General features: G+C 34.7%; 1 non-coding gene across 1 annotated transcript; it reads left to right on the top strand.

The window, feature by feature from the left end:
• The first annotated feature begins 2815 nt into the window (after positions 1–2815).
• LOC139861016 (small nucleolar RNA R71) lies at positions 2816–2921 on the top strand. Its single transcript, XR_011763636.1, has one exon. It is a non-coding gene; the product is annotated as a small nucleolar RNA R71 (small nucleolar RNA).
• Positions 2922–5135: the final 2214 nt, after the last annotated feature.

The following is a 5135-nucleotide window of genomic DNA, read 5'->3' as shown; positions in this document are numbered from 1 at the left end:
TAAAACAAGATTTGATTCCTCACAACGAATTAACATTCGCTCGAGGTTTGAAAGGCATGAATCGAAGGAGTCTCCAAAAACATAGAAATTGTCCATAAAGACTTACATACTTCCTTCTATCATTTCATGAAATATTGCCATCATACACCTTTGAAAGGTGCCTGGCGCGTTGCATAATCCGAACGGCATTCGTCGGTATGCGAATGTACCAAATGGACAAGTAAAAGTTGTCTTGTCTTGGTCTTTTGGATCAATGAGAATTTGAAAATAACCGGAGAATCCATCAAGGAAACAATAGTACTCTTTTCCCGCTAAACGTTCTAGCATTTGGTCAATATAAGGAAGTGGGACATGATCTTTCCTTGTGGGATCGTTTAAACGACTGTAGTCTATACAGACTCTCCAACTAGTGACTGTTCTTGTAGGAACGAGTTCATTCTTATCATTAAGGATGACAGTTGTACCTCCTTTCTTGGGTACCACTTGAACAGGACTAACTCATGGGCTATCGGATATAGGGTATATTAACCCGGCATCAACTAACTTGATAACCTCCTTCTTGACAACTTCTTTCATGTTGGGGTTTAACCTTCATTGTCTTTGTACCACGGGTTTAAAATCTTCTTCCATTAGAATCTTATGAGTACAATAAACGGGGTTAATACCTGGAATATCGGTTGTTTTCTAAGCAATTGCTTTCTTGCGAGTTTTTAGAACGGACATTAACCTACTCTTTTCGTTATCGGAGAGTTTTGATGAAATTATAACAGGTAATTGTGACGTACCTTGGAGATAAGCATACTCCAAATGTTCCAGGATTTCTTTAAGTTCCAAGGTTGGTGGTTCTTCCAAGGAAGATTTTATCCGGAACCTATTACCATCGGTAATTTCTTCAAAAGTTTCATCTTCCTTGAGAATTTCTTTCTCACAGCAATCTTCATCGATGACTACTTTCAACAATTCGTCAAGTTCAAGCTCTACATCAAATTCATTACTTTCACTCATTGGGGTGAAGTTCGAGGTGTCGACATTTAGTAATTCTTGTAATTCTTCTTTAACACAACAATCAACAATGTCTACCTTATAACATTCATCATCGGAGGAGATAGGTTGTTTCATAGCTTTATCTATGTTTAAGGTAACTCTATCTTCCCCTACACCTAGACTAAGTTTTTTATCTTTAACACGCACAATCGCGTCGACGGTATTTATAAAAGTTCGCCCTAGAATTAGGGGAACCTTGCTATCTTCTTCCATTTCAAGGACAACGAAATCGACAGGAAAGATTAAATGATTAACTTTAACCGATAGGTTTTCGGCAATACCAATAGGATAGTTAAAAGTTCTATCGGCTAGGCGTATACACATCCTAGTTGGTTTTAGATCACCTAGGTTTAGTTTAAAGTACAAGGAGTGTGGCATAAGATTGATACTTGCGCCTAAGTCAGCTAATGCATCGTACATTACTGAATCTCCCATCAGACACGGAATAATGAAACTACCAGGATCTCTAAGTTTCGGTGGCATCTTTTGCTTTTGCAAAATTGTCGAGCATTCCTCATTAAGAAATGTGGTAGAAACTTCTTCATATTTACCTTTATCGGCTATGAGATCCTTGATAAACCTTACATAATTTGGCATACCCGCAAGAACATCTACAAGTGGTACATTGATACAAATTTGCTTAATCATTTCGGCAAACTTGTTGTACTGTGATTGTAATTTATCTTTCTTCAAACGTTGTAGGTATGGAATTGGATGTTTGTATTCTCTTAATGGCGGTTGAGTTTTAGGTGCACTTGTGGTTGGCACCTTATCTTCTTCCACCGAAGACTCTTTTTCGTTAGGAATAGGAACACGAGCAGGAGGTTTTGGAATATTGGGGTTAATGGTTAACCCACTTTTCGTAGTTATGGAATTTACTTGCTCATTCCTTGTTTGACTGTTGTTGGGATTAACTTGAGTATTTGAGGGGAGAGCGCCTGGTGGTCTCTCTGCTAGTAACTATGAGATCCTTTTAGCATCTCTTTCTAAATTCTGTATCGTAGCTTGTTGATTTCGAATTTGCTGAGTTTGAAGTTCTGCAGTTTGCTCATGCTTAACCATAAAATCTCTCAAAAGATCTTCTAAACCGGATTTCTTCTCGGGTTGTGGTTGTATAGGTGCTTGTGGTTGTGGTTGATTGTGTTTGAAATTATTTTGGTAATTTCGTTGAGGTTGATTTTGGTTGTTTAGGTGATTGTAACCCGGTGGTGCATTTCTTTGATTTTGATTTGAGAAATTCCTGTTATTTTGGTAAACCGAATTTCCTCCCAGGTAAGTATTATTGTTTGAACCCGAAGGTCCTCCTATTTGATAACTGTTAATTGGAGGATATTTTCTGTTCATTGCTTCAACCGCCGGAAAATCGTTGAAATTCATTTCACCTTTTCGCAAGTAACCTAAGAAATTTGTTTGCTCTTCCATTGTTGTTTGATCACAATCTCTAGTAAGGTGAGGACCTTGGCACAATTCACACCCTACCCTAATAGCATGCATTTCCTTGGTCACCTTCTCAATTTGCCTTCCTTGATTTGCCAATTGAACTTTTAAAGCAACAATTTCATCGTTGCTTTCAATACTAGCAACAGTTGTTGATCTAGAGAACTCCATCTCTTGATGCCAATTATGAGAATGTGCTGTTATATCGGTAATGATTGTGTGAGCTTCTTCGGGTGTTTTCTTCATGATTGAACCTCCTGCTGCAACATCAATATCTTTTCGAGTAGCCACATTGACTCCTTTATAGAATATTTGGACCTTTTGGAATGTATTCAACCCGTGTTGAGGACATATTCTAAGCATTTTATTGAATCGGGTCCAAGCTTCATAAAGAGTCTCATTAGTCTTTTGTTTAAAGTGATTTATGTCACTTTGTAACTTTGCTACTTTTGAAGCAGGGAAGAACTCTGACAAAAACTTGTCCATCATATCATTCCAATCTTCGATATAACCTTCTGGTAACGAGTCTAACCAATCTCTTGCATCATCCTTTAACGACCATGGAAAGATTTTTAAACATGCGACATCATCAGAGACATCTTTGATTTTGAATAGCTTGCAAATGCTTATAAATTTATGAAGATGCTCGTTAGCATCCTCATTCGGAGCTCCACTGAATTGGCATGTATTAGTCACCATGTGGAGAAATTGACCCTTTATTTCAAAGCCGTCAGACATCGTGGGTTGAATAATTGCGTGGCCTTGACTTGTTCTTGTTGCCCTCATTAATGCATCCATCATTTGATTTGTAGCAGACATCTCTTCCTCTTCTTTAATAACTGGCTCTATGACTGGTTGAATAACTGGTTTAGATTTAGAATCTAATGAAAGTGATTCTAAACCCTCAGCGAGAGACTCTACTTCTTGAGCTCTTAAGCGTTCGTGCAATTCCCTTTCGGGTTCAGGATATGAAGGAGTTAAATTAGTGTTGGAAGAACGTAAATTCATGCATTGATTTCTATTATGCAATCACAACACCAAAATCTTTTCTAAGAATTGAATTCCTACAAAAGGATCAAATAACATAAAAACAATGATAAAAACCTTTAAACAAACAGATTTTCCTTCTGATTTTGCTCACGTTTCGAATAGCCAAAAGATGCAGCAGAGGGGCAGGATTCGTTTGGTCCCAATATAATTGGGTACTGTTTGGCTCCAATAACCCAGTCCACGTACAAATTCAACTACTACTACGAATCAGAAAAATTATCTATTTATTTAACTGCCAACTCCCCGGCAGCGGCGCCAAAAAGTTGATGTGCTGAATCGTAACCTTTATTTATGAACGGATTTGAGTTGTTTTGTTACACGAATTGATTTATTGTATATATGGTGTTTTAATGAATTCGGGTTGATTTCACACATATATAGGCAACTAGTCCTATTCGCGTAGTTTAGTTTTATAGGTAAATCCGATTCGTTCCACAGGGAGATGGAGTGTTTAATGGTTTTTAATAGTCTTTGATGTTAAACTAGTTTAAAGGGGGTTTTGGATTAGGAATTATATAATATAACAATAATGAAAAATAACTTAATTAAACTAACTTACTTGATAATTAAAATTACAAGATTACAAGTGAATTAAATGAAATTACACTATTTATGTTAATACAATTATATTAATGAATGGTAATAAGTAAAATAATAACTTGCAATATAATTAAATAGGAGTGTTTACTTAAATGTTTTGCCTCTAGATTCATGGATTGTTTTGAGATTAGGTCCGATTAAAATGTTTTTATATATAACTTTATATTTTCTTTCGAATATATAAATTTTCAACTAACTAAATTAAATCTAATTTTCATCGGATCTAATTTAGATAGTTAACTATACCCCAAGTATTTAAATTGAGACCTAACCTAGTTTTGACTTTCGCCAAAACCTTAAATCGTAACGGTTTCCCTTTTTACAATTTCACTATTATATAACTAATGATATTACCCAAACCACCGAACCTTATTTCTAAATTGGTGTTAATAACTTATCCATAAGTTCGTCTAAACCACTTTTAGTGTTAAAGCTTAATTTATATTAATAGAAATAACCTTCGCTATTTATATCTAACAAATTAAGTGATAAGGATTAAATATCTAATCGTATAACAATGGTTCTTTTAGCTAGACACAATGTTAAAAATACCTAGGTTACATTTTAATATTTACAAATGATAACAATCCATTTCACTAGGGCTCTACATCTAAGCAAACACTATAGAAAATTAGCTACTCATTATAATAGGGCGAACATAAAAATATAAATATACAAACATAATAATAACAATAATGATAATGATAAAAAATTATAACAATAATTTTAGTAGAACAAACTTACGAAAATCTTCACTCTCATTAACTTCAAATGGTAGAAAATTACAATAACAACACTCTTGCACTCGAACAATAATACCCTTAATCATGAATAATACACCCTTAATATTGAAACGATTCTAATTCTTGAACCTTAAAATTAATACGAAATGAAAATTGAAGTAATTAATACGGAGTAAATGAAATAAACAAAGACAGTAGCTAAATAATAAAATGTGATGTGTGATATTTTTCTCTTGTAGTAATCTATTCTCTCTATCTTTC

The sequence above is a fragment of the Rutidosis leptorrhynchoides genome, chromosome 7, assembly GCF_046630445.1.
Source record: "Rutidosis leptorrhynchoides isolate AG116_Rl617_1_P2 chromosome 7, CSIRO_AGI_Rlap_v1, whole genome shotgun sequence".
Lineage (NCBI taxonomy): Eukaryota > Viridiplantae > Streptophyta > Magnoliopsida > Asterales > Asteraceae > Rutidosis > Rutidosis leptorrhynchoides.
The sequence above is the reverse complement of the archived record's forward strand: the minus strand, read 5'-3'. Positions and strand labels throughout refer to the sequence as shown.